The 13,600-nt window shown below is 44.1% G+C and overlaps 2 protein-coding genes across 3 annotated transcripts in view; one reads left to right on the forward strand and one right to left on the reverse strand.

Moving 5' to 3' along the window:
• Nucleotides 1–13,600, reverse strand: part of LOC119973469 (thymidine phosphorylase) — a 151,846-nt gene that overhangs the window by 8,834 nt on the left and 129,412 nt on the right. The window lies entirely within an intron of this gene.
• Nucleotides 1–13,600, forward strand: part of mapk8ip2 (mitogen-activated protein kinase 8 interacting protein 2) — a 66,842-nt gene that overhangs the window by 1,343 nt on the left and 51,899 nt on the right. The window lies entirely within an intron of this gene.

Genomic DNA, 13,600 nt, shown 5'->3' on the forward strand with positions numbered 1-13,600 from the left:
AAGGAGACCATAGATGCGTTTGTGGGGAAATTGGGAAAACACATGAGAGGCAGTGTTGTAGTGATATTACCACTGGACTAGTAATCCAGAGACCCAAGGTAATGCTCTGGGGGCAGATGGTGGAATTTAAATTCAATGAAAAATCTGGAATTAAAAGTTTGATGATGACCATGAAACTATTGTATTTAATTAAAAAAAAAAAATTTAGAGTACCCAATTCATTTTTTCCAATTAAGGGGCAATTTAGCATGGCCAATCCACCTACCCTGCACATCTTTGGGTTGTGGGGGCGAAACCCATGCAAACTAGAGGAGAATGTGCAAACAGCACATGACAGTGACCCAGAGCTGCGATCGAACCTGGGACCTTGGTGTCGTGAGGCAGCAGTGCTAACCACTGGGCCGCCGTGCTGCCCTTCCCATGAAACCATTGTTGATTGTCATAAGAAGCCGTCGGGTTCACACTTGTGCCTTGTAGGGAAGGAAATCCACCATCCTCACCTGGTCTGGCCTATATGTGACTCAGCCCCACAGCAACGTGATTGACTCTTAAATGCTCTCAGGGATGGGCAATAAGTGTTGACCCAGCCGGCGATACCCACAAGTTTAAAAAAAGAGAAAGGAATCAAAGGTGAAATGATAGGGTTCAATGAAGATGAGTCAGAGGAGGCTGTGAAACCTAAACACTGGCGTGGAACAGTTGGACAAAAGGCCTGTTTCTGTGCTGTATGCTCTATGTAATGTCCTCAGGCTCTTCAGGGGAGTGTTATCACACTGAATTTGACATTAAACACATAAGGAGGTACTAGGACATGTGGCAAAAAGGTACTTCGGTTTTGAGGAGCATCTTAAAAGAAGAAGAGAAATAGAGAAACAGATGAGAGGCTTACGGAAGAAATTCTAGAGTTTGGGAGGTAGGCCACTGAAGGCACAGCCAATGGTGGAGTAATTAAAATCAGAGATGCTCAAGTGGTCAGATTGGAGGAGTGGAAAGATCTTGGAGGAATGTAGGGCTGGCAAAATGTTCAGCCAGAGGGAGAGGTAAGATTATCGAGGGATTTGAACACACAGATGAGAAGATTAAAGATGTTGCTGGAATGGGAGCCAATGGTGGTTAGCAATGCAGCCTGATAGGTGATTGGAAATTGGTGAGTTTGGGTATGTGGAACAGATTTTTGATGAACTCAGGTTTATGTGGGTGAAAGGTGGGCAGCCAGCCAGGAGACTATTAAGATCAGTCAAGACAAGATGTTACATAGCAATAGGTGAGAGTTTCAGATCAGATGAACTGAGGCATGCTCTAGAGATGGGAGATCGGCAGTCTTCGTGATGGGAATTGTTTAAGGTGTAGTTTAAGTATGTCTTGCCTGTAGAAAGTTTGTAACTAATTAGATCTCCCACCAGCAGAGCCATTACAGATACCTGAACATAAGAGGTAACGTAATGTTCCACCGGATTGATCCCTGGGATGAAAGGGTTATTCTATGAGGAGAGATTCAGCAGACTAGATCTGTATACTCTGGAGTACGGGAAAAAATGTTCTTATGGAAACCAATAAAATTCTCAGAGGGCTTCACAGGATAAATGCTGAAAGTTTCTTTCCACTGCCTGGAGAGTTGAGAATCAAGGATCGTCGTCTCAGGATAAAAGATCAGTCATTTAGGTCCCAGGTGCAGATTTCTTCAATAAGAGGGTTGTGAATGTTTGGCATGCTCAGTATATTCAAGACTGGGACTGATAGTTTTTTGAGCACTACAGGAATCAAGGGACATGGCGATAATGTGGAATAACAGAGTTGGGATACAGGTCCAGCTTCCTTTCACTGAATAATGGATCAAGATTAATGGGCAGTATGGCCCATTCTTCCTAGTTATGTTCTTAAGCTCAGCTCAGAGTTAGATGTGACATCAGTGGTGTGAACCATCTGGTTTGACCTCAGAATGACGAGGAGAGGTATGGAGCCAGTGATTAGCCAATTTTTTGTCAATTCTTTTGTGGGATGTGAGCAGACTAACATGGCCAGCATTTATTACCCACCCTGAATTGCCCTTTAGAAGGTGGTGGAAAGAGTAAATGTTTGAGGTGGTGGATAGGGTGCCAATCAAATGGGCTGCTTTGTTCTAGATGGTGTTGAGCTTCATGAGTATTGTTGAAGCTAGACTCATCGAAGCAACTGGAGAGTATTGATGGACAGGCTTTGGGGAGTCAGGAGGTAAGCTAGTCATGACTGAACTGCCAATCTCTGACCTGCTCTTGTAGCCAAAGTATTTACATGGCTGGTCCAGTTAATTTTCCTATCAATGATATCCTCACAGGATGCCGATGGTGGAGGATTCCGTGATGGTAATGACATTAAGTAGCAGGGGAAGATTGGTAGATTCACTTTTGATGGTCATTGCATGGCACTTGTGTGGCACGAATGCCACTTGCCACTTATCAGCCCAAGCCTCAATAATGTCCAGCTCTATGGACATGGACTGCTTTAGTATCTGAGCAGTCACGAATGGCATTGAACATTGTCAGCGAACATCCCCACTTCTGACTTTATGGTTGAAGGAATCTCATTGATGAAGCTACTGACGATGCCTAGGATACTAGCCTGAGAAGCTCCTTCAGCGATATCCAAGGACTGACTTGATTGATCTCCAACAACCACAACCATTTTGCTTATGACTTCCCCCTGATTCATTTTAACATCAGTTTTACCAAAGCCCTTTGATGCCACCCTCAGTCAAATGCTGCCTTGATGTCAAAGGCAATCACTCTAACCTCACCACTTAAAACAGTTGATCTATTCATGTTTGGACCAAGACTATTATGATGAATGTAGAAATTGTTATAGAATCATAGAATCACTCCAGTGCAGAACAAGACTATATGGCCCATCAAGTCTGTACTCTAACCTAGCCCACTCTCTCACCTTATCCCTGTAACCCAATAACCCCACATAACATATTTGACACTAAGGGTCAATTTAGCATGGCAAATCCACCTAACATGCACATATTTGGACTGTGGAAGGAAACTGGAGCACCCGGAGGAAATTCCCGCAGACACGGGGCGATATATATTTTATATCTGTTGCAGTAATGTTATTAAAGAACCTAAGTTTAGGTATCCAGACTGTGTCTCTGCTAAAGCTGGAAATAAGGGGTCGTAAAAGGTGAGCATGATTGATTCTAACTATTTACTTGTTTACATAAGGGCTAATGGAACATTATGATTTCTGGTGATTCTCTGGATAATTTATGAAGTTTTATATTTACTCCTAGCTCAGCAGGTCATGTGACAACCTATGGGATACAGATGATGTAATTAATGGGAGGAGCCAGGTCTGTCAGTTGTTTTGCAATTTCCCATATGATATGACTCTGAGAAGACAGAAGAATTTAACGTTTTGCCAAATGCTGCTAGGTTGGGTACTGGTTCTGTTTCTGAAAGGATCTCTCTGTAAATAATTCGCTACACAACTGAGCAAGTAATCTGTTAACTTTATTTAAAAGTGGCATTTGAATTGTATTGGGTTGCTTAATTGGAGTTAATAGCAGGCCCAAACAGCAGGTTTCAGTTTTTTCTTGTGTTTGGAGCTATTTTCTTTGTTGTTAAGATGGTTAATGCTTTGTTTAAATTGAAATTTGTTTCAGTATAAAATATACTTATTGGTCAGAGCCATCACTGCTGTGGTGATGTATCCTTTCCTTACAGTTTTAAATTAAAACATTGTTTGTGTTCTTGTCTGGTATCCTAGCAAATGTTGGGGTCTGGTCTTGTATCCTATCACTGTAAAGAGGTCAGGAACCAAGTGGGCCTGGTGGAATCCAAGCATCAGTGAACAGATTATTTCAGTGTTAATGCCACTTGATAGCAGTGTTGATGTTCCCTTCCATCAATTTTCTGATGATGGACAGTAGATTGATAGGCCAGTAATTGGCTCGATTTGATTTTTTTGCCTTTTGTGGACAGGGCTTAGCTGGGGAAATTTCTCACTTTGTCAGACAGATACCACTGTTGTCATTGTACTGGAACAATTTGACTATGGGTGTGGCTAGTTTTGCAAAACACATCTTAAGTACGAATGCTGGGCTGTTGACACGACCCATAGCCTTTGCAGTTCCAGTACCTTCAGCTGTTTCATGGCATCACATGGAGTGAATCAAATCAGTTGAATAGAACATTGAACAGAGAACAGTACAGCACAGAACAGACCCTTCGGCCCTCAATGCCGTGCCGAGCTTTGTCCGAAAACAAGATCAAGATATCCCACTCCCTGTCATTCTGGTGTGCTCCATGTGCCTATCCAATAACCGCCTGAAAGTTCCTAAAGTGTCCGACTCCACTATCACAGCAGGCAGTCCATTCCACACCCTAACCACTCTCTGAGTAAAGAACCTACCTCGGACATCCTTCCTATATCTACCACCCCGAACCTTATAGTTATGCCCCCTTGTAACAGCTACATTCACCCGAGGAAATAGTCTCTGAACGTCCACTCTATCTATCCCCCTCATCATCTTATAAACCTCTAATAAGTCGCCTCTCATCCTACTTCGCTCCAATGAGAAAAGCCCTAGCTCCCTCAACCTTCCCTCATAAGATCTACCCTCCAATCCAGGCAGCATCCTGCAAATCTCCTTTGCACCCTTTCCAATGCTTCCACATCCTTCCTATAGTGAGGTGACAAGAACTGCACACAATACTCCAAATGTGGTCTCACCAGGGTCCTGTACAGTTGCAGCATAACCCCACGGCTCTTAAACTCAATCCCCCTGTTAATAAACGCTAACACACTATAGGCCTTCTTCATGGCTCTATCCACTTGAGTGGCAACCTTCAGAGATCTGTGGACATGAACCCCAAGATCTCTCCGTTCCTCCACATTCCTCAGAACCCTGCCGTTGACCCTGTAATTCACATTCAAATTTGTCCTACCAAAATGAATCACCTCACACTTATTAGGGTTAAACTCCATCTGCCATTTTTCGGTCCAGCTCTGCATCCCATCGATGTCTCTTTGCAGCCGACAACAGCCCTCCACCTCATCCACTACTCCACCAATCTTGGTGTCATCAGCAAGTTTACTGACCCACACTTCAGCCCCCTCCTCCAAGGCATTGATAAAAATCACAAATAACAGAGGACCCAGCACTGATCCCTGTGGTACACCGCTGGTAACTGGTCTCCAGTCTGAAAATTTTCCATCCACCACCACCCTCTGTCTTCTATGTGATAGCCAGTTACTTATCCAATTGGCCAAATTTCCCTCTATCCCACACCTTCTTACTTTCTTCATGAGCTGACCATGGGGAACTTATTAAACGCTTTACTGAAATCCATGTGTACGTCATCAACTGCTCTACCTTCATCTACACACTTAGTTACCTCCTCAAAGAATTCAATAAAATTTGTGAGGCAAGACTTACCTTTCACAAATCCGTGTTGACTATCCCGATTAAGCTGCATCTTTCCAAATGGTCATTAATCCTATCCCTCAGGACCCTTTCCATTAACTTACCGACCACCGAAATAAGACTAACCAGCCTATAATTACCAGGGTCATCCCTATTCCTTTTCTTGAGCAGAGGAACAACATTCGCGACTCTCCAGTCCTCTGGCACTATCCCCGTGGACAGTGAGGACCCAAAGATCAAAGCAAAGGCTCTGCAATCTCATCCCTTGCCTCCCAAAGAATCCTAGGATATATCCCAACTGGCCCAGGGAACTTGTTGACTCTCAGGTTTTTCAAAATTGCTAATACATCTTCCCTCAGAATATCTACCTCCTCCAGCCTACCCGCCTGTATCAAACTCTCACCCTCAAAAACATAGCCCCTCTCCTTGGTGAACACTGAAGAAAAGTATTCATTCAACGCCTCTCCTGTCTCTTCTGACTCTATGCACAAGTTCCCACTACTATCCTTGACCGGCCCTAACCTCACCCTGGTCATTCTTTTACTTCTCACATAAGAGTAAAAAGCCTTGGGCTTTTCCTTGATCCCACCCGCCAAGGACTTCTGATGCCCCCTCCTAGCTCTCCTAAGTCCTTTTTTTAGTTAATTCCTTGCTACTTTGTAACTCTCAAGCGACCCAACTGAACCTTGTTTTCTCATCCTTACATACGCTTTTCCTCTTGACAAGACATTCAACCTCTTTTGTGAACCGTGGTTCCCTCACATGGTCATTTCCTCCCTGCCTGACAGGGACATACCTATCAAGGACATGCAGTATTTGTTCCTTGAACAAGCTGCACTTTTCATTTGTGCCTTTCCCTGACAGTTTCTGTTCCCATCTTATGCTCCCTAATTCTTGCCGAATCGCATCATAATTACCCCTCCCCCAATTATAAACCTTGCCCTGCCATATGGCCCTATCCCTCACTATTGCAATAGTGAAAGACACTGAATTGTGGTCACTATCTCCAAAGGGCTCTCCCACAAACAAATCTAACACTTGGCCCGGTTCATTACCCAGTACCAAATCCAATGTGGCCCCACCTCTTGTCGGCCTATCCACATATTGTGTCAAGGAACCCTCCTGCACACACTGTACAAAAACTGCCCCATCTGAACTGTTCGACCTATAGAGGTTCCAATCAATATTTGGAAAGTTAAAGTCAACCATGATAATTACCCTGAGACCTCCACACCTATCCATAATCTGTTTTTCAATTTCTTCCTCCACACCTCTATTATTATTTGTGGGCCTATAGAAAACTCCGAACAATGTAACCGCTCCTTTCCTATTTCTAACTTCAGCCCATATTACCTCAGTAGGCAGATCCCCCTCGAACTGCCTTTCTGCAGCCGTTAAACTATCCTTGATTAACAATGCTACTCCTCCACCTCTTTTACCACCTTTCCCTACTCACACTGAAACATCTCGGGTAAAAGCAAATTACTACAGATGCTGGAATCTGAAGCAAAAACAGAAAATGCTGGATATTCTCAGCAGCATCTGTGGAGAGAGGTTGGGGCTTTGGCAAAGAGTCTTCCAGACTTGAAACATCAGCTCCATTCTCTCTCCACAGATTCTGCCAGACCTTCTGAGACTGTCCAACACTTTCTGTTTTTGTTTCAGTTGGATACTGATATCTGTGATGCTGGGCACCCACTCAGTACTTCTCGCTAAAGGTGATTGAAAACGCATCAGCCGTCATGTACACATGTTTTGGGCATGTCCGAAGCTGAGGGGATTTTGGCAGGGATTCTCAGGTGTCATGTCAGCGGTCCTGGAAGCGAGAGTTACTCCGAGTCCAGAGATGGCAATATTTGGAGCGTCGGAAGATCCGGGAGCCCAGGGGTGGGGAGAGAGGCCGACATTTTGGCCTTTGCCTCCCTGGTGGCCCGGAGACGGATTTTGCTGGGATGGAGGGACTCGGAGACTCCAAAGTCAGGAGTGTGGGTTAGTGACATGGCAGGATTTCTCAGGCTAAGATTAAGTTTGCCTTAACGGGTTCAATTCAGGGGTTCGCTCGGAGGTGGTAGCTGTTCATCGACTTCTTTGAGGACAACTGACCGTCAGCAGAAGGGGGAGCCAAGTGTGTAGACATGGCAGTGAAGAATACGGGTAGGAAATTAATACATGGGTAGCCAGGAGGTAGGGTGGGGGGAAGTTGGGTATGTTACTGTGAAGTTGGTGCGTGTGTCAGACCGCTCGGTTGGCTAGAGTGTTAAAGTGTTAAAATTACAAATGTCTCAATAAAATGTTTTTCTAAACAAAAAAGGAAATGCATCAGCCTTGTCTTTTGCACTGATATGCTATGCATCATTGAGGATGAAATATTTGAGGAGTCTCCCACCTCCGGTTAGTTTAATTGACCATCACCATTCATGACTGGATATGGCAGGGGCTGTAGAACCTTGATTGGATCCATTGGTTGTGGGATTGCTTAGGTCTGTGAAGTGCTGGACTCTTCAACTGTTTGGCATGAAAGTAGTCCTGCGTCGTAGCTTGACTACGTTGGCTTTGTTTGAGGTATGCTTGGTGCTATTCCTGGCATGTCCTCTTGCATTCCTCATTGAAATCCTCAGTGGAGTTTGTGACAGGGCCATTCTTGGTGGAAATTTCTGCTGATCCAATACCAGATGTTAGACAAGCCGCCTGACAAATCAGAGGCAGTGGATGTTGTGGAGAGAAATGGTGCTGAAGTAAAGCTGGGTGTGGTCAGAATACACGTGGAACCTGACGTGTTTTTGGATGATGTCGCTGAGGGTTAGCATGTAGATGAGAAATAGGAAGGGGCCAAGAATATTTTCATGGAGAACGGCAGATTTTTTTTTTAAAGTTCCAATTCAGGGGTAATTTAGTGTGGCTAATCCATCTACCCTGCACATCTTTGGATTGTGGGGGTGAGACCAACATAGACACAGGGAGAATGTGCAAACTCCACACAAACAGTGATTGGGGCCGGGCCCGAACTAGGGTCCTCAGTGCCGTGAAGCAGCAGTGCTAACCACTGCGCCATCGTACCGCCCTGGAGAATACCAGAGTTAACACTGCTGAAGCAGAATGAGAAGCTGTTGCCGGAGATTTTCTGGTGACAACTGGGAAGGAAAAAATGGAGCCGGGCAAGGAGAGTCCAAAGCAGCTGGACAACAGCGGAGAATGTTGGAGGAGGGTAGTGTGGTCAGCTGTGTCAAACATGCCCATTCACACATTAACATTCCTCCCGTCCACCTACACATATACACACGTGTACATTCATACACAGACTTAATTACATGGCCACCTGTATGTGCACATATCTATCTCTCAGACGCACTAATCCATACATGGATCCATTTACACACATATGCATATCTGCACATATGGATCACTATACATCTCTACACACAAATATGGACAGACACACATCAATACACACATCCCCCATTGCCCACACACACATACATGCTTCTATCTACACACCCTCGGTATCTAAACATCCTCACTGATATGCACATACATGTGCATGGCCATAATAATCCTCCAGATAGTTACATGTATCTAAACATCCTCAATGATATGTACATACATGTGCATGGCCATAATGATTCCCCGGAGAGCTACATGTATCTAAACATCCTCACTGATATGTACATACATGTGAATGGCCATAATGATCCCACAGATAGTTACATATAATACTATCAATTAATTAATAGAGACAAATAAACAGACACTCAGTTATGCATACACTGGTTTATGCATATACACATTAATACACACACTTATACTCCATGCACCAATGGTCACAACTGAGTACACATCAATTTCCACTCACATACACCCTCTACATGTATGCCCATAGAATCGTACACTGTAAACCTCTGGCTACACTAAGTGGTGCTTACACAGACAAACACAGAGTTACAAGTACTGTTACAGATACATACAAAGCCAAATCCCATCTGGTAACCTTACTGGAAATCCTGGCAGTTACGTAATAGGTAGATTCACTCAGCTTCCCATCAGTACGTTATTTAGATGTGATTCTCAGACCTCTGCTTCTGACATGCTTCCGCTTCTCTGAAATGTTCCTTGGCTTTGCTCTCAGTACCTCCTGGGCACTGTCACACTCTATTCTGAGAATCTTTACTCACTATGGACAGGGAATCCTGATCCAGCAGAAATGCTGGAAATACTCCGGTCAGGGAGCATCTGTAGAGAGAAACAGAGTTAACATTTCAGACCTTTGATCAGAACTGAAGAATGATCGGAGTCCAGTTGGTTTTGACCAAGTCAAAGGGAGGTAAAGGGAGAAAAAACAAAAGGGAAAGTCAGTGATAGAGTGGAGAGCAGAAGAAATGAAATGACAAAAATTTCACAATACAAAAGTCAAAGGGAGTGAGTGTGTAGAGAGTGTGTGAGCGTGAGACTGTTTTTAGAGTGAGTGGCTGAGAGTGAGTGAGTGATGGAGAGTGAGTTTGAGATAGAGTGAGAGTGTTGGTAAATGTGAGACTGACTGAGTGTGTTAGAGACTGCGTGTGAGTAAGTGTAAGTGACTAATGTGAGAGAGTATGAGTGTGTTAGTGACTGAGTGAGTGACAGAGAGAGTGACTAAGTGTGAGAGTGCGAGTGTGTTAGAGAATGAGTGCCAGTGTGAGTGTAAGAGTGTGTTAGAGAGGGAATGAGTGAGGGTGGCAGTGAGTGAGTGACTGACTGAATGTGAGAGCTAGAGTGTGAGTGACAGAGTGTGAGTGTGTTAGAGGGTGAGTCCCAGTGTGAATGAGTGTGAGAGTGAGAGACGGGCAGAAAATAGACTGAGAGAAACAGTGTGAGTGTGACAGACAAGAACAGAGAGTGAGACTTGCCAAACAAAAGAGAGTGGAAACTCCCAAGAGAAAGTAGGAGAGAGCAATACTGATTCCAGGCCTCTACACACGTGTGTTAACCTATAACAGATCCAAACATTGCATTCCGAACGATGGTGCTTGTTTAAGCACTTGTTTAAGGGACATCATTATTAAATCTGGCTCGACCATATATCTGCCCCTTCCTCAGTGAAATGGAACCACTGGAGCTGTGTGTTCAAAGAGCGGACACCCAGGGAAGGGAGGAGAGCCAGAGTAACTCTGCCTTTCAATGGGAGCGATTGGGGTTGAAACAGGAATAGTGTTCATTCAGGAAAAGTTCCTGTGGAATGCCAACTGGTGAGAAACCTTTGGCCTCTCTTATTAATATCTAAATTGTTGAGAGTGAAATAGATGCAATCAGCGCTCCAACCCCTCCCCCACCCAAGCCCTGAACCGAAGGTGTGTGTGGAACTGAACCCACCACGGATGTGTCGCAATAAGCCCCTTTTTTATATATATATATATAAGGGGACAAATGCCTCGCCCCATGTTTTTTTCCTGTTGTCAGCAGGGTACCACCTTATTAGCGCCTGATTTTCACAATTGCGCCGAGTTAAAGTTTCGCCGTTGGCCCCTTGTAGGTATTAATGGGAGGCTGTTGAAGGACCCATCTGGGAAGTTTGTTTCTGATGAATGGAGCCAACTTCGCTCAGGATTCTTCGTCTCCCTGCAGCCACCAACTAAAACCATGTTTATGTTAAAAATGGATTTAAAGCCACCTCTGGAGCAGGGAGAAGCAAGATATCTTGTCTCTCCCCACCTACAACTCCACAGTCCTCATGGCCATGTCCATTCCTGGTGTCTGATCGAACTCCATTGATATTTTTTCACCACTGAGGGCAAGGCATATAAAATATCAATTGGGCCTGAAGACCTTATTTAGATCTGGCCTTGGGCCTCTGGGTTCGGGCGGGTCAGAGAATATCTGATCTGTGGTACTTGCATCATTGTTAGAATAAAAAATAATATCGGTGACCACTTTTTAGTTGGTGACGTAGGCTGTCTGGTGGAAGGATGCTGGAAACAGCAGAACCTTGGATATGAGTTACTGTAAACAAAAGGCACGCCAGCATTGTCTTTGTCTCTGTCATCATCCTCTTCTCTAAATCTGCACACTACTCCTGGGTGTGTTTGGTGAGATACTGTAGAGGCAGCTTTACTCTGTACCTGACCCTACTGTGCCTGCCCTGGGAGTGTTTGATGAGACAATGTGGAAAATGTACCATTCCCAGCCTTAACGTGCCTCATTTGCTTCGAGTGATGTAGAACCTGACATTTCAAATTTTCACTTACGTCAACAAAGTGGAAATGAAAGATTGATTAATCATCATTTGCATCCAGATTGCAAGATTATTAACTGGCTGTCCCTCAAAGAACTTTAAACTTCCAATCAGATTACTGATGCTCAGTATTCGCAGTGTTCTCGTATTAAAGAGTGAAAATGATTCATTGAATAATTGGTGTGAGGAATCCTTTCAAATATTTTTTCCTGCCATTCACAACCACCACCTCTCTCCTCCCATTAAAGCTCTGCTGCCCCCCTCCCCCCACCATTAGCTTTTCTGATTATCTTTTTAAAATTAGTTTTCAGCAAATTGTTTACCTTGGCTGTCAGATCCATGTGTTTCTATGGTTTTGAGTTTTTCGCCATTTAAAACATATCCTGATTTATCTTTCATGTGTCCAATGGTGACATGCCCACTTTGCCACTTTGAACTCCATTTTCTGTAGTTTTGTCCACTCAATGAATGTGTCCATGTCATTCTGCAAATTGCGGTTCATATCGACACAATGTACCGTGCCTCCAAAATCAGTGCCATCTGCAAACCTGGATGTGCAATTTTCCATTCCATCATCCAAGTCTGATGAAGGTGGTGAAAAGCAAAAAAAACCAGTGCAGGTTGCTGGAGAACATTACTTATTACATCCTGCCAATCAGATCATATTTATTAATTGATGATTAGAAAAGGATATAAAATGTTGATTTTATCAGGAATTGAACCCAGGAAGACTTTGGTTTTGGCAGGTGCAATTTAGGTGAGTGTACACCAAGGGGATCAAATTTGGAGCAGACACTAGAAGACGACTTACACTTTGGGAGAATCTGGGAATCTTCGGGGAATTCTGCCTCCTCCCTTCTGTTTTCCATCCATGGAATTCTGGGCCTGCTGACTCGGGGGCCCGGGGTCCATTTTGGAACAGCAAAAGGCCCAAATGTGAAATATTACAAAGGTAATCGATACCAGCGGCTGGTTGGACCCATCTATTGCTAGAACTGCTCTGGGATTACCTTGTTTGCAATGTTGTCAGATCGAGCTTGCAACTGCGAAGCTTCAGACCACAGAAACATCTCACCAGCATATCATGAGAAAAGTTCTAATTCTCTTCTGTAAAATAGAGGCACCCAAACGAAGGAAGCTTCCATCTGAACTTTATATTTTTAACAAAGGTGCAGGGGAGCAGAATCACATTGTGTGTTTCGCTACCCAGATCCCGAATGCAGTAACAGACAGATTTGGTTTTCCTGATTGTTTTTGTTCTTCTCCAACTTTTATTCCCAGAGGCTTCTGAGTCATCCTGGGACCACTGATTCCCAGAGCAATGGGAATGCTCTCTTACATTTTTAGCTGAAGCCCAGCTGATAGCGCTCTTGTCACTGAGTCAAGGTTCTGGTTTCAGGTCCCACTCTCGGGCTTGAGCACAAACATCAAGGCTGAGACTCCAGTGCAGCACTGCGGGAGCACTGCAGTGTCAGGGATGCCGTTTTTTTGGATGAGATATTGAACCAAAACCCCATCTACCTACCTCTCTGCAAGTAAAAGATCCCATGGCACTATTTCAGAGAAGAGCAGATAAATTATCCCTGTTCTTGGCCAATATTTATCCTCTTTCAACGTCACAAAAACAGATTAATTGGTCATTATCACAGTGCAATTTGTGGGAGTTTGCTGTGTGCTAATTAGCTGCCACGTCTCCTTTATTACAACAGTGACTACGCTCCAAAACAACTTCATTGTCTGTAAAGTGCTTTGAGACATCGCTGATTGTGAAAAGGATTCTATGATTGCAAGGCTTTCTTTTCTTTCCTTTTCGCTTCGAGGAGATGGTGACCTGTGACAAATGTCATCAGATGACCAATCCAGAGACACGGGTTCAAATCCCACCATGGCAGGCTGGTGTAATTTAAGTTTAATTAATACATTGGAATATAAAGATAGTCTCAGCCATGGTGGCCGTGACAACTATTGTGAAAGCCGAACTGTGGCACAAA

This window comes from Scyliorhinus canicula, chromosome 11 (assembly GCF_902713615.1).
Source record: "Scyliorhinus canicula chromosome 11, sScyCan1.1, whole genome shotgun sequence".
Lineage (NCBI taxonomy): Eukaryota > Metazoa > Chordata > Chondrichthyes > Carcharhiniformes > Scyliorhinidae > Scyliorhinus > Scyliorhinus canicula.